General features: G+C 44.3%; 1 long non-coding RNA gene across 1 annotated transcript; it reads left to right on the plus strand.

Moving 5' to 3' along the window:
* The first annotated feature begins 4,989 nt into the window (after positions 1 to 4,989).
* Positions 4,990 to 15,584, plus strand: LOC146354499 (uncharacterized). The gene is made up of 3 exons (XR_014788421.1): positions 4,990 to 5,084; positions 12,992 to 13,061; positions 15,130 to 15,584. It is a non-coding gene; the product is annotated as an uncharacterized LOC146354499 (long non-coding RNA).
* The last annotated feature ends 440 nt before the right edge of the window (positions 15,585 to 16,024 follow it).

Raw genomic sequence — 16,024 nt, forward strand, 5'->3', positions numbered from 1 at the left:
GTCATTAGGGGCACATGGCATTGTGGCCGCTCTGCAGCCACCCTGGAGTTTACCTGTGGGGAAGCCACAATTTTGCAGAGTATTTTTACTCCATTGTTTTTCTTTAATTTGGCTCCCCTGCAGTTTAGCTGCTGTGTGCCCATCCCTCTGCTTTAAATTCAGTATGATGGGGGTGTTCCTAAGGGTGTGGCCATGTCCTTGGTAATCTAGGTAACTACAGAAACTCACCTGCCTTTTCCACACATCAAAGCCCTAGAGTGCTCTTTCAAGCCGTCAGAATCGCCTTGCACTTCCTTTTCCCCAGTGGGAGCAATTAGCCTCAGTTTGCTTCCTCAATGTTATGTTAAATCACTTCTCCTATGCTGTGTAAAGCTACTTCTTTGATGTTATGTAAAGTTGCTTCTCTGAAGCTGTGTAAATTTAATTTTCTGCTTTATTGCAGTACCGATCTGGCATGGTCTTGGGTGGAGCCTGCATTTGCAAGCAGGGAGGAAGTACCCAGAGAAGGAGAGGGTGTGTAAGAGTGTAAGCGAGAACTCTGTGACAGTTTGCTGGCATGGGGCAAAATTAGAGTGGGTGGGATGCTCCCAGGGGAAATCTTCAGATGCTGCACTCGAGAACCAGGGATTTTGGCTTTTCAAGGCAAAAGTGTGCACATTGGGGAACAGGGGAGAGAGCAATAACTCTGCAACAGTTTGCTAGAATGGGGCAAAATTGGGAAGGTGGGATGCTCTCAGGAGGGAACCTTCAGGTGCTGCACTCAAGAATTGCACTGGATAATTGGGGATTTTGGCTTCTTCAGGGAACCTGCACACATGGGGAAAAATTAGCTGCTCTCCATTCATAATAATGTAGTAACAGTAGGGAGCCTGGACATGGGCCAGGAAACAAGCCTCTCTCATTGGTTGAGCAGCCCCTGCCAGTTTGATGATGTTCAGTTCTACTCACCCTACTTGGGTGAATATGTTCCTTTCAAGCACCGTGTGACCCCTGAAAACCAGATTTTAAAGGTACGGTATACTCGGCTTATCTTGCTTCGTGTGGCCCTAATAGACTAAAGCTGATTCTATGAAAATACAGATAATACTCCAACGTGCTTGTCATTCATTGTCATGAATATCCCCCCACACACACCGCAATTTTTTTAGCAGATACCCTGAGCTGGGCATACCTACCAGAAGCTGCCATGGAAGGATCAGTAGAAGCTGAAGTAGAAACTATTGATATGGTACAGTACTTACCCATATCTGAGGAAAGACTGAGGGAGATTCAGCGACAAACAAAGACTAAATCCTCCTGAGACTAAAACTCATAATATTTCAGGGTTGGCCAGAAACAAAAGTTCATGTACCATGACAGGTAACACCATTCTTCCAGCTCTGGGATGAATTCTGTGTACAGAATGGCAGAATATTCTGGGGAGAAAGAGAAGTTATACCAGAAGCCCTTCATACAGAAATCATGCACAAACTGCATTCATCACGCCTGGGAATTGAAGGATGTCTACGACGGGCCAGGAATGAAGGAGCAACTGAAGACATTCATGGGGAAATGTGAAGTGTGCAGATCCTGGGAAGACCACCAACCCAAAGAAACCTCAGATCCAGCACAAAGGTTAATGTGTCGAAGAACAAAGACACCTTTACCAACAAGTGAGAGGCTATTAGAGCCAGTGGTTGTAGGACCATTCCTTGCTGAACTGAGGAGACAGCAGCATCAATTGCAATACAGGCCCTGTATTGCAATTGATCAGCCTGAGATCTTCCAGGCCTAGATACAGAGGACCCAGTGAGAGTCCAATGTCTAATGGAACAGGACAGAGTCTGGCACAAAGTAACCATAATTCATCATGATAACCCATTATACATATAAAATACTGATGGACAGCAAACAAATATTGAGATGTAACAGAAGACATTTAAGGAAAACAACAGAATAATCAGGTGATACCATGCATCTGAACAAGGGACAAGCATGTAACCAGCAGAGGATCCTGTGGAATAAGACAAGCAGGGAATCCTTCCCATGCGCTGACCAGGGAGAGACACACCAGAGGATAGTTCATAAGAACATAAAAACAGCCATGCTGTATCAGACCAAAGGTCCATTTAGTCCAGCATTCTGTTCACACAGTGGCCAACAAGCTGTCAACTAGGAAACCACAAGCAGCGCATGAGCGCAACAGCACCCTCCCACCCATGTTCCCTAGCAACTGGTGTACATAGGCTCACTGCTTCTGGTAGTGGACGTAGCACATAGCCAGCAAGACTGGTAGCTACTGATAGCCTTTTCCTCCAGGAATTTGTCCAACCCCCTTTTAAAGCCATCCAAATTGGTGGCCATCACTACATCCTGTGGTAGCGAATTCCATAGTTTAACTATGCGCTGTGTGAAGAAGTCCTTCCTTTTATCTATCCTGAATCTCCCACCAATCAGCTTCATAGGATGACCCCGGGTTCTAGTATTTTGACAGAGGAAGAAAAATGTCTCCCTTAGCGGTAGGGATAGTTCAGGGGAGATGAATGCAGAAGACACTGCAGCAGGGACACAACCTGAGTCTAGAAGGAACAGAATAAAGGATGGCAGCTGAAGATGTCATCGCTGAACCTAGACACACTTGAAGTGGGTGAGTTATGGAGGGCGCAATCCTATCGGGATAGGCGGCCGCCTCTGAACTTGGGAGGAAGAATACAGGCAGGTAGCACAGAATTGCAGGGATGGCATCAGGAAGGCTAAAGCTGAGAACGAGCTGAGGTTAGCGAGAGATGCTAAAAGCAACAAACAAGCTTTCTTCAGCTACATGCATAGTAAAAGACAGAGGAAAGAAATGGTGGTTCAGCTATTAAATAAGGATGGCAAAACGATAACAGATGACAAAGAAAAGGCAGAGGTGCTCAATTCCTACTGTGGCTCAGTCTTCTCCCAAAAGAGGGTCTATGAGCCCCCTGGCAAAGGTGAAGACCAGGCTGAAGGGGCAGGATTGCAGCTTGAGATCGATAGGCATATGGTCAAAGAACATCTGCTTACTTTGAATGAGTTCAAATCTCCAGGGCCAGTTGAACTGCATCCTAGGGTAATGAAGGAACTGGTAGAAGAACTCTCAGAACCACTGTCTATTGTCTTTGAGAAATCATGGAGGACGGGTGAAGTGCCAGATGACTGGAGGAGGGCTAATGTTGTCCCTATCTTCAAAAAGGGTAAAAAGGAGGAACCTGGGAACTACAGACCAGTCAGTCTGACATCAATCCCTGGGAAAATTCTGGAGCAGATGATAAAGCAATCCATCTGGAAGCACCTTGAAAACAATGCAGTGATTACTCAAAGCCGACATCGATTTGTCAAGAACAAATCCTGCCAGATGAATCTGATCTCATTTTTTGATCAAGTCACCTCCCTTGTGGACTGTGGGAATGCTGTAGACATAATATACCTCAACTTCAGCAAAGCTTTCAGCAAAGTGCCCCATGATATCCTGATGAGCAAACTAGCTGAAAGTGGGCTAGATGAAACAATAATCCGGTGGATCCACAGTTGGCTACAGAATCGGACTCAAAAGAGTGCTTATCAATGGGATCTTCTCAAACTGGGGAGAGGTAACGAGTGGGGTACTGCAGGGCTCAGTCCTGGGCCCAGTGCTCTTCCACATTTTTAATAATGACTTGGAAGAAGAGGTGCAGGGAATGCTGATCAAATTTGCAGATGACACAAAATTGGGCGGGATAGGTAATACCTGGGAAGACGGAAACAAAATTCAAAGTGATCTTGATAGACTGGAGCACTGCGCAGAAAACAACAGAATGACATTTAATAGGGATAAATGCCAAGTTCTGCACCTAGGAAAAAGAAACCAAATGCACAGTTACACAATGGGGATACGTGCCTCAACAACACTACAAGCGAGAAGGATCTTGGAACTGTTCTGGATCACAAGCTGAATATGAGCCAACAATGTGATGTGGCTATAAAAAAGGCAAATGCTCTTTTAGGCTGCATTAATAGAAGCATAGCTTCCAAATCCTGGGAAGTACTAGTTCCCCACTACTCAGCACTGGTTAGGTCTCATCTGGAGTACTGTGTCCAGTTCTGGGCACCACACTTTAAGAAGAATGCAGACAAAGTGGAGAGAGTTCAGAGGAGGGCAACAAAGATGATCAGGGGACTGGAAACAAAGCCCTATGAGGAGAGACTGAAAGAACTGGGCATGTTTAGCCTTGAGAAGAGAAGACTGAGGGGAGATATGATAGCGCTCTTCAAGTACTTGAAAGGTTGTCACAGAGAGGAAGGCCAGGATCTCTTCTCGATCATCCCAGAGTGCAGGACATGGAATAATGGGCTCAAGTGACAGGAACCCAGATTCCGGCTGAACATCAGGAAAAACTTCCTGACTATTAGAGCAATACGACAATGGACCCAATTCCCTAGGGAGGTGGTGGGCTCTCCCACACTGGAGGCCTTCAAGACGAGGCTGGACAGCCATCTGTCAGGGATGCTCTGACTTGGATTCCTGCATTGAGCAGGGGGTTGGACTCGATGGCCTCGTAGGCCCCTTCCAACCCTACTGTTCTATGATTCTATCCAATCCAGGGCAGGAGCACTGAGGAGGGGATCTTCCCCTCTGTGCTTCAGCAGCCCTGCATTCGCAGCTAGACAGCTGGTTTCAGCTTTCTAGCCGCAGGAAGTCAGAGCGGGGGGGGCGTGGACGCCACATGATGCATAGGAAGCATTAGAAAGGCACTTCTCCCTCCCTGTCCCCAGGAACACCCTGTTTTCGCTGCTCCATGCTGCTCTTATGAGTGTGGGCTGCCTATCCTATGGCCGTCTAGCCGCTGACTAGCAGCCATAGGATTGCACCCTCAGAGACCCACACACCTGAAAGACTATGCGTAAGTGTTCCTGGTCTTTCTTCCTTTTCTCAAAAGAGAATGTAACAGTATGAAAGAACTGCTGGATTCAGCCTGAGTGGGGTGCGCTTCCTGGGTGGAACCAGGAAGTGTTTGAGGGCGACACCCACTGCTTCTGGCCTGAGGAGACAGAGGCCACAGCCTGAGAGAGCCCTGTGGAGAGGCTTTGTTTGAATAAAACAGGTTAGTTTGGAAGGCAGAGGCTGTGAAAAACTCCTGCAGGAGTACTTGAAAATTAATAACAAGTAGTTTTGAGCCGTTGCTATTGTATACGTGAGAACAGCAGCACACACCAGACTTTTCCTGAAAGCTCAACTATTTATTATTACAACTCACTGGGGAAAACCCAGGGCAGAAATACAAGTATTGTAGGGGGGGGGGGGACAGAAGGGCAACATAACTACAAATTGTTCCTGGTTACTTTCCCATCTAGGCCCAGGATTGTTCTGGCCCCTGAGGAGACACAGGCGCTACTAGTCATACAGGGTTCTGCTTCAAAAGTGTGACCTTCTTCCAGTTCACTCACATGGCTGGCATGTGCTGTACCTTCTGGCTCCCCTCTTAAAGAGACAGTACACAAAAGTTGCCATCAGGTGTTTCTGTTGCCTGTTTAGCCCTTCAAAGGAACAGTTCGATGTCTCAAGGAACTAGCTTGATAGAGCTGAACAATTTTATATTTTAAAGATAGTTTCTAGCTTTCACTAGCCTCCACATGTTTGTAACAGAAGCAGTGGGACTGTGGTTTTAATTTATGGAGCCAAGGCAGTCAGAAGAAATAAAGGTCATCTTGGCTTAATGTGCACTAACGTTGTTGTTGTTGTTGTTCAGTCGTTCAGTTGTGTCCGACTCTTCGTGACCCCATGGACCATGCTCTCCATTAAAATTCACTATTTGTGGTTAGTGCAAGATACAATATGAACATGTTAACAAGATACATGATTCTGCCTTAGGTGATAATGTTTTATGCTAACGAATCCTTTGTTTCCACTCTCAAAAACAAAGCATTTTTTTTCTTTAATAATGCACCTATTACGAGGAGGTGGGGAAACTGAATATAATACATGTATTTTGCAAGAAAGTAACTCATTCTGGTATCTATCTCGGAGTTGTCTGAAAGTATCTCAGGATTTCCTTTCATGTATTGCTGACAAGTGCAATTTTGGGTACACCAAGATGTTAGCCAGCGACTTATAGAATGAAATGTTTATACATTTTCACAAGTCATCTGTGTAAAGTGCAAACCAGAATTAATACCATGTTAATTAAATACCAAGTGAGAAGACAAGCCCGCCCCCAACCCTTTCTAGAATGTCTCTGAACAAAAAACATTCCCAGGAAGCTATTGGCGCCAAAATAGACACTACGCATCCAAGTCTGACTCTCCCCTTTCACACGCCCCCATAGCTCATCCCTTCACAAAGTATATGCAAGGACCACTAGAAGGCCACATGATCAGGCCTTGACCGGTCTGTTTGAATTCCCCTCTCTGCGACTGGCCAAGCTCCATAGAAATACCTTTGTGAAATCTTCTTTGGGTGCTTCCAGATGTGGCTTTTCTTGTGTAATTTCACAATCTTAGGGTTCCAGATGACACTGTTTTCATTTTGTAGCCCTCCCATGGCTTCCCGCTGCACCCATCTTTTTTCTTAGCAGAAAAAAAAATCAGTTAAGAAAAGACGGAACAGCTGCATGATGCCTTTTGATTGCTAATGCTAGGAGCCCTTGGCTGGAAAGTATCCTTTGTTGTTGAGCAGCTGGGAAAGCATCGAGAGTAAACTCTTCCAGGCTATCACCTGCAAGCTGCTTTAGTGAGTTAACTACATTGTCATTAGTTCAATGTCTGTTTCGTTTTATTTTAAAAACAACTTACCATTCCTGATCTTCTCTCTGCTTGGTTCTTAAATAAATATACTCGGAAACTGAAGTTGATGGAGCGAGCAATCCTATCTGGATCGATGGTCATCTCTCAGCCCCAGGCGCGACTGCCTATCCAGTGCAGGGTGGGAGGAGAGGTGAGGAGCGGATCTCCTCCCTGCTCCTGCTGCCCCGTTTTCGCGGCTAGACAGCCAATTTCAGCTGTCTAGCCACGAGACCTCGGAGCATGGGGTGAGGCGGCCAGACAACACATAGGATGTGTCGTGGTGCACTTCCAACCGCCCTGCCCCCAGGAATGCCCCATTTTCCCCGCTCCATGCTGTTCTTCTGAGTGCAGAGCGCGGGGCCGATCTGCGCTGCCTACAAGGAGGGGGTGGGGGTCGGGCCTCCAGGAACTGACCTTGGAGCACGGGCTCCAAAGTTGGTTCCCAGTAACCCACCAATCCTATGGCCATCTGGCCACTGACTAGCGGCCATAGGATTGTGTCCTTACTGTACAATCCTATGAATGTTTACTCAGAGGTAAGTCCCATTGCTTTCTATGGAGCTTACTTCCAGGTAAATATGCATAGGATTGCAGCCTTAGTTATTTTGCCTAGCTTGAAGTTGACCTCAGCCAGCTGGTCTAGACCACAGTATAAAGGATTTTAAAGGAAGGAAGCTCTGGAAATATAAGCCTTAAGCCTAGATTCTCACATGTGTAGGCTAAGAGGAGTTATTAATCATGTGAGCAGTGGCAAACAACCTCTGAAAAATACTACAAAGTTTGGTTTGCGGCCTGTCCTACCTTGCAGGGTTGGAGGTGCAGACTCCCAACTGACACAGCATAACTGTAAAGGTGTAATGTAACTGGAGGCTATGGGCTTTAGTCAAATGGCCCCAATGAGTCAGCAAAGTTGAGTATTCCAAAAGGCAGCTCTGAGCATTTCTTAAAAAGAGGTGGGAGTTTTCAAATAATGCCGAGTCACAATGAACACACACAAACTCCAGTTACTGATGGGCTGCACACATGTCTTTCTGTAACATGGACCACTTGGATGGGTGAAAGTCCTTATTGCAGGAGTGGGCAGAAGATAGATCTACCACTCACTGCTTGTCTCTGGGTAATTTGCAGTAGATCAGCACAGATTTCTGACTCCCAATTGTTTAACAAATGCAGCAACAAAATGACTCTCCCCACCCCACCCTACCCTACAAATTATACTGGTGAAATGAAGAAAGTTTGGGCTAACCAGGAGTGGCTTCTTTTGTGCATTAATTTTGCGCTCAGTTCCATTCTTTTGGTTGTTGTTGTTGTTGTTCAGTCGTGTCCGACTCTTCGTGACCCCATGGACCATAGCACACCAGGCCTTCCTGTCCTGCGCTCTGTCCCGGAGCGTGCTCAAGTTCATATTCATTGCATCCGTGATGCTATCTAGCCATCTCATCCTCTGCCGTCCCCTTCTCCTTTTGCCTTCAGTCTTTCCCAGCATCAGGGTCTTTTCCAGGGAGTTTTCTCTTCGCGTTAGGTGGCCAAAATATTGGAGCTTCAGCTTCATTATCTGTCCTTCCAATGAGCACTCAGGGTTGATTTCCTTTAGGATGGACTGATTTGACCTCCTTGCAGTCCAGGGGACTCGTAAGAGTCTTCTCCAGCACCACAGTTCGAAAGCATCAATTCTTCGGCGCTCAGCCTTCCTTATAGTCCAGCTCTCACAGCCATACATTACTACTGGGAAAACCATAGCTTTGATTAGACGGACCTTTGTCGGCAAGGTGATGTCTCTGCTTCTTACTATGCTGTCTAGGTTGGCCATAGCTTTCCTCCCCAGGAGCAAGCGTCTTTTAATTTCATGGCTACAGTCACCGTCTGCGGTGATCTTGGAGCCCAAGAAAGTAAAATCTGTCACTGCTTCCATTTCTTCCCCTTCTATATGCCAGGAAGTGATGGGGCCAGATGCCATGATCTTAGTTTTTTTAATGTTGAGTTTCAAACCAGCTTTTACACTCTCCTCTTTCACCCTCAACAAGAGGCTCTTGAGATCCTCTTCGCTTTCTGCCATTAGGGTGGTATCGTCTGCATATCGGAGGTTGTTGATAATTCTCCCAGCAATCTTAATTCCGACCTCTGATTCATCCAACCCGGCATTTCTCATGATGTACTCTGCATATAAGTTAAATAAGCAGGGTGACAATATGCAGCCTTGTCGTACTCCTTTCCCAATTTTGAACTAATCGGTTGTTCCATGTCTGGTTCTTACTGTTGCTTCTTGACCTTCGTACAGGTTTCTCAGGAGACAGGTAAGGTGGTCTGGTACTTCCATCACTTTAAGAATTTGCCACAGTTTGTTGTGATCCACACAATCAAAGGCTTTAGCGTAGTCAATGAAGCAGAAATAGACGTTTTTCTGGAATTCTCTGGCTTTCTCCATAATGCAGCGAATGTTGGCGATTTGATCTCTAGTTCCTCTGCCTCTTCGAAACCCAGCTTGTACTTCCGGTAGTTCTCGGTTCGCATACTGCTGAAGCCTAGCTTGTAGGATTTTGAGCATCACCTTGCTGGCATGTGAAATGAGCGCAATTGTGCGGTAGTTTGAACACTCTTTGGCGTTGCCCTTCTTTGGAACTGGAATGTAAACTGACCTTTTCCAGTCTTGTGGCCACTGTTGAGTGTTCCAGATTTGTTGGCATATTGAATGCAGCACTTTAACAGCATCATTTTTTAGGATTTTAAATAGCTCGGCTGGAATACTGTCATCTCCGCTAGCTTTGTTATTAGTAATGCTTCCTAAGGCCCACTTGACTTCACTCTCTAGGATGTCCGGCTCAAGTTCAGTGACCGCACTATCATGGGTATCAGGGACATTCAGATCTTTCCTGTAGAGTTCTTCTGTGTATTCTTGCCACCTCTTCTTAATCTCATCTGCTTCTGTGAGGTCCCTGCCTTCTTTGTCCTTTATCATGCCCGTCTTTGCACAAAACGTTCCCTTGAGATCTCCAATTTTCTTGAAGAGATCTCTAGTCTTTCCCATTCTGTTGTTTTCCTCGATTTCTTTGCATTGTTCATTTAAGAAGGCCTTCTTGTCTCTCCTTGCTATTCTCTGGAACTCTGCATTCAGTTGGCTATATCTTCCCCTTTCTCCCTTGCTTTTCGCTTCCCTTCTTTCGTGAGCTACTTGTAAAGCCTCATCAGACAGCCACTTGGCTTTCTTGCATTTCTTTTTCTTTGGGATGGATTGAGTTGCTGCCTCCTGAACAATGTTACGGACCTCCGTCCATAGTTCCTCAGGCACTCTGTCTATCAGGTCTAATCCCTGAAATCTATTCCTCACCTCCACTGTATATTCATCAGGGATATGATTTAGGTCATACCTGAACGGTTTAGTGGTTTTCCCGACGTTCTTCAATTTAAGCCGAAATTTTGCAAGAAGCAGCTCATGATCTGAGCCACAGTCAGCTCCAGGTCTTGTTTTTACTGACTGTATGGAGCTTCTCCATCTTTGGCTGCAAAGGACATAATCAATCTGATTTTGATATTGACCATCTGGTGACGTCCATGTGTAGAGTCTCCTCTTGTGCTGTTGGAAAAGAGTGTTTGCTCTGATCAGCGTGTTCTCTTGGCAAAACTCTATTAGCTTTTGTCCTGCTTCATTTTGTACACCAAGGCCATGCCTGCCTGTTATCCCGGTGATTTCTTGACTTCCTACTTTAGCATTCCAATCCCCTATGATGAAGAGGACATCTTTTTTTGGTGTTAGTTCTAGAAGGTGTTGTAGGTCTTCATAGAACCGATCAACCTCAGCTTCTTCGGCCTCAGTAGTTGGGGCATAGACTTGAATTACTGTGATGTTGAATGGTTTGCCTTGGATTCGTACTGAGATCATTCTATCATTTTTAAGATTGTACCCCAGTACTGCTTTTCCCACCCTTTTGTTGACTATGAGTGCTACTCCATTTCTTCTAAGGGATTCTTGCCCACAATAGTAGATATGATGGTCACCTGAATTAAATTCGCCCATGCCTGTCCATTTGAGTTCGCTGATTCCCAAGATGTCGATGTTCAATCTTGCCATCTCATGTTTGACCACCTCCAGCTTACCTTGATTCATTGATCTGACATTCCAGGTTCCTAAACAATATTGTTCTTTACAGCATCGGATTTTCTTTTCACCACCAGACACATCCACAGCTGAGTGTCCTTTCGGCTTTGGCCCAGCCGCTTCACTCTTTCTGGCGCTACTTGGAAATACCCTCTGCTCTTCCCCAGTAGCATATTGGATACCTTCCGACCTGAGGGGCTCATCTTCCGGCGTCATATCTTTTAGCCTTGTGATACGTTCCATGGGGTTTTCTTGGCAAGAATACTGGAGTGGGTTGCCATTTCCTTCTCCAGTGGACCACATTTTGTCAGAACTCTCTGCCATGACCTGTCCGTCTTGGGTGGCCCTGCACGGCATAGCTTATGGCTTCACTGAGTTACGCAAGCCCCTTCGCCACAACAAGGCAGTGATCCATGAAAGGGCTTGCAAGCTTGAGGTCTGTCTAATTCTGCTTTAATGAACATGTCTGTCTAGTGAGGAGGCACACCGGCTTAAGCAGAAGAAGGCCATATCTCCTTCTGACATGTGCTGCATAGAAGCATTGTAACATCAATTCAATATTGGCTGTCTGCCATGGTATAGATATGGTCAGAGTGCAAGTACCTTTTCCATTTTCCAGTTCTTCTCTTTTGGCAGTGTCACTCTCCACACTGAGCACCTGCACCTTGCTACTTTCCTGGAGACTCTTCCTGTCTGCTTTGGTCTTCATTCAAGCACTGATTTCAGACCCTTTGGGGGCTTGTCCATATTTCTCATTGGAAACTGGGGATATTGGGATAAGGGCCTACTCTGTGGTGGCCTCGACTCTGTGGAACACCTGCCCTAGGGAACTCCGCCATGCCCCCTCTTTAATGAGCTTCCACCACACATTAAAAACGTGGTTGTTCAGGCAGTCATTTGAGGTGGGTTAGGGTATTTTAGAAATATGGTGTTTTTACTGTAGAATTTTATTGTTTTAAACTGTTCTATTATATACTCTGTACATCGCCCAGAGTGGCTGGATGACCGGCCAGATGGGCAATTAATAAATTTAATAAATAAATAAATAAATATTGGGCGGGCACTTTTTCTTTAAGCAAAATCATGGTGTAGCAACAAGGATATCATCCCAAAGTGGCTAACTTGAACATTCTCCCGAGCGTAAGAGCTTTGTATTAGGAGAACTCCTTGAGATACTTATCTTTATTGCTAACTGGGTTACCCACCAAGGGGGCCTAAATGGAAGGCCAAATAGACACAAGACCAGTTTGAAGGAAGAATTTCAATGAGCAGAGTTGATTTACTCAAGAAGGGTGAACAGCAGATCTTTGCAGCTTTTCTTGATAGCACTGGAGGAGGGGTTGAAGGAAGATTTAGCTAATGACCTCTCCAAAAAGGAGAAAGAAACGCTTTATTTCTAAAAGCAGAACACAATGCTTATACAAGGCTAGCTAGAGAGAGTGTTGTGGAACTATGAAACACACTTGATTGCATTCCAGCTCCGTTAGCCCAGCGATGTTGTATTGAACTAGATGAAAGGAGCTGTGGAAATGCCAGCCATTTCAACAAGACAGAAAATGATGGAAGAATAAATGTTCTTTGTTCATCATCCTAAACATTTAGCTAAAAATAAAAACAATGGGATTGCTTTTCCTAAGACCAAAGGAATCTTAGCTAGAACAGAACTTGAAAAGGCAAAGAATATAGCAGCAGAATTGTGAACTAGGAATATTGCTCATGGAGTAGAGAAAGTGAGTAGGAATACACTGAGTGGAATGGGAACAAGTGGGAATGCATCTCTACTTGAGAGAGCTTTGCTTTGTTGCCAGAAGAATTGACTATGCAAGATGTTGATCAAACCCCAGATTTCCCTTTTCATATAGACATGGAGGATCAAATTAGATGTGATGTTAGGAGATTCATGATGAGATCACTTGTGTGTTTTTCTTTCCTTTTGGTGGAGGGAGCAAAATTGGGATGGTGGCGCTGGGGCAGTGGGGTAACCCTTTTCCCTTGTGTAATTTTCCAACCAGTATGGCTCTTCAAAGCTGCTTTCTGCAAGGGTATGAATATGGATAATTTCATTTCTGTATTTCAGTTAACTGAGAATGTCATTCTGTGAATAAAATCTTTTTGACCATGTACCTACCTCTGCAGGCTCCGTGTCCGTTTCCATGAAGGCAGAAATACAGGAGGCTTTGGGTCAGGAATGCTTCCCAAAAGGAAGGTCAGCCAACAGTACACCTATATATTCTGAACATCTATACCCTCCAGAGTGATTGTCACAGGCTGTGTCCCTAAGCTCATTTATGTGGAAATAATTTCCACTGAAATCAATGGGACCTTTTTCCTAGTAGATGTAGTGAGAGATATAAGACATAGCTTGGTCATTGAAAATTATACTTGGGACCAAACCATGGCATAATACATTCAAGCAAGCACCCACAAAGTCAAGGCAGAAAACTCAACAGTGGCAATATGGACGCTGAACCATACAAAATACAAAAAACTCCTGGATTTCAAATAAGCAACACTCTGTACTATATTGGACACCCAATCATTACACTTTTGATGAGGGGTGGGGTGGATGCAGGTGCTTTCTCTCTAGGCTGTGGTTCTGATGCAAGGATTCATATCTTCCCTACTGCCTAACTGGACATGCTGGGGAATGAAGCTGTGACCTTCTGCATGCAAAACATGTGCTGTATCATTGAGCTATGGCCCTTTCCTCAAGCTTTTATCCTCCTTGTTGTAGAAGGTTTCACTGGTCTGGTGTAATGCAAAAGACTGAGGTTTCTTTAAAATATTTTATTTTAGGGGCCTGTTCGTTCTTTTATTTTCCAGATGTTGACAGTGCTTTGCATAAAGCAGGCAACATCTAAGCATTTCCAATGTGATTTATTGCCGGCACAGCTGCTACTGCTTAGACAATGAGAGATAATTGACTGAACAAAAATTATTAGTATATAACAAGTTGCTAACTTTGAAAAGTGGACTGGCATGAATTCTAACAAAGGGCCCAGCTCTAAGATCTGCTTTGATTGGGCAAACATAACAATGTGTGTATATCAGTCAAACTAATAGAGTATCAGGGCTAAATGACATGCTAAATTAAATGTGTACCGTGTAGTAGCTGATGCTAACTTTTTTTTACTTTGTTGTAAGTGCCAGGGACCCATTCTGGATTGGGACCGCCAAACATAGATAGAGAGGGGTTAAACCTTCCCACCCACCCAGCCACTCACCCACCCCCTGCTAAACTTGCTACTCCATCCAGGAACTAAAGAAAAAACAACAACCCTCTAGTCTAGTCCTGGCCAGTATCTTCTAAAATGCCCATTCATGCAGGAAAATAGCACAGAATCAGAAAAGGAACTTAAAGAAACAAATATTTCCTGTCCTACCTCACAAGGAAGGTACCTCACACTTGCCCTTTCATCATAACCACCATTTTCGTTTCTGTTTTGTAGGTGCTATATTTCCATTTATTTTATTTATTTAAAATATTTCTTGGCCACCTTTCAGGGAAGATCTCCCAAGGCGGCTTACAACAATAAAATACCATTTGTGTTCATATAAGAGCAATGTCTAGGTTGCTGGTGATTTTGTGTTGTATGATTGTTCCCATCTTGATTTTAGACATAAAATCTAAAGTATAATATAATAGTACTGACATGAAGGTGGTGTGTCCATGTCATCCTGCCCTTCTCATTTTGTTATGTTTCTTTTCAAATATGAGAATTAAGAGCCATATCATCAGTATAAGAGAAATTAATTACAAACATTGTCAGCTAGTCTTGATGTATCGTTATTATTAATATTATTAAAACCTATTAGTCTTTCTGACAAAATGGCATTCAAGGTGATAATTAAAGTCCTTCCCAGGGAGATCTGCCAGGTATCTTCATTGTATACATTTAGATGCCAGGTTAAGACCTTGCTCTTTAAGCAGGCATTTAATCTTTAATCAGTTGCTTGGTTATTAATCTTACTGCTGGCTCCTCAATGTTTTAAATATTTTTATTTTAATATTGTATTATTTTGATACTTTTATTATGGTTATTTTGCTGCTGTTTTTTGGTTTTATGATTGCAAACCACCCCAAGGGCATTGGCCAGTTGGGCAATATACCAATCAACCAACGTATCTATTGAATGTAATGAATGGAATTTAGTAACATTATATATCCCTCTTTAACCATCAAGGACACATTCCAAATTCAGACCTGAGGAGAAAAGACCAATGATATGGCATCTGTCTGATAAATGATCTATACATTTGTGCACATATTCCAGATATTCCATCCGGCTGCACCAGAGGGATAGATGGGAAGCAGACCCTAGTCCATCGGCTCTGCTGAGAGAGTAGCTCCATCTGGTTCCTCCTTTCCCTCAGCTGACATCTACTAGCAGCCATTCCACCTAGCTGCAGCAGAGAGAGGGATGGGACAGCAGGGCCTGTTCCATCAACTCTGCCTTGAGACTAGCTCTATTTGGCTCCTCCTTTCCCTAAACTGTTCCCATTCAAGCTGGTCACTGTAGGTTAAGAACTGGTACCCAAGTTTGCTTGTTTACTCTTTCTTCTCCATTCTTTTTTCCTTTTGTGTTGTGTGTTTTAGATTGTAAGCCTGCAGGCAGGGGCAATCTTGCTTGTTATAGATCTTATGCCATACACTCTGGCAGCCTTTTTGGCTGAACAGCAGTGTAAGAATCCTCAAAATAAATAAATATACATAAACAGTACACAGCCTAATATAATGTGTGCACTCATGAATTCAGTATGAATGAGCTCATAACTTGATTTACTTTCAAATGGGATATCCAGGTAGCTTTCACTGATCCTAGTTCATCCAGTCTCCACACTGCACTTCCAGCCATGGAATTCTGACTTACTTGTGCTGGAGGTCAAGGGTTGCTTAGTATGCACTAGCTGTTTTCTCTGGCATGGACAGTTTTTACAGAGAATCCAGACACTGCTGAAAACCTTTGCAGTCTCGTGTTTTCCTTTTGATCTTCTATCTTTTTTTCAGGCCTGATTTATGGGTTTTTAAAACCGAAAATGTAATTGCATTACAAGTACTAGCCTCCAGAGTGTGGACTGGCAGAGTTATTGAGGCTTCTCCAGGTCACCAGCTCTTTTTATTAGCCATTTCCCCCCCCCCCAATGACTTCTGCTTCTTAATTATGGGCC

The sequence above is a fragment of the Heloderma suspectum genome, chromosome 2 (assembly GCF_057233095.1).
Source record: "Heloderma suspectum isolate Gila_16-S chromosome 2, 16-S_ref, whole genome shotgun sequence".
NCBI classification, from domain to species: Eukaryota; Metazoa; Chordata; class Lepidosauria; order Squamata; family Helodermatidae; genus Heloderma; species Heloderma suspectum.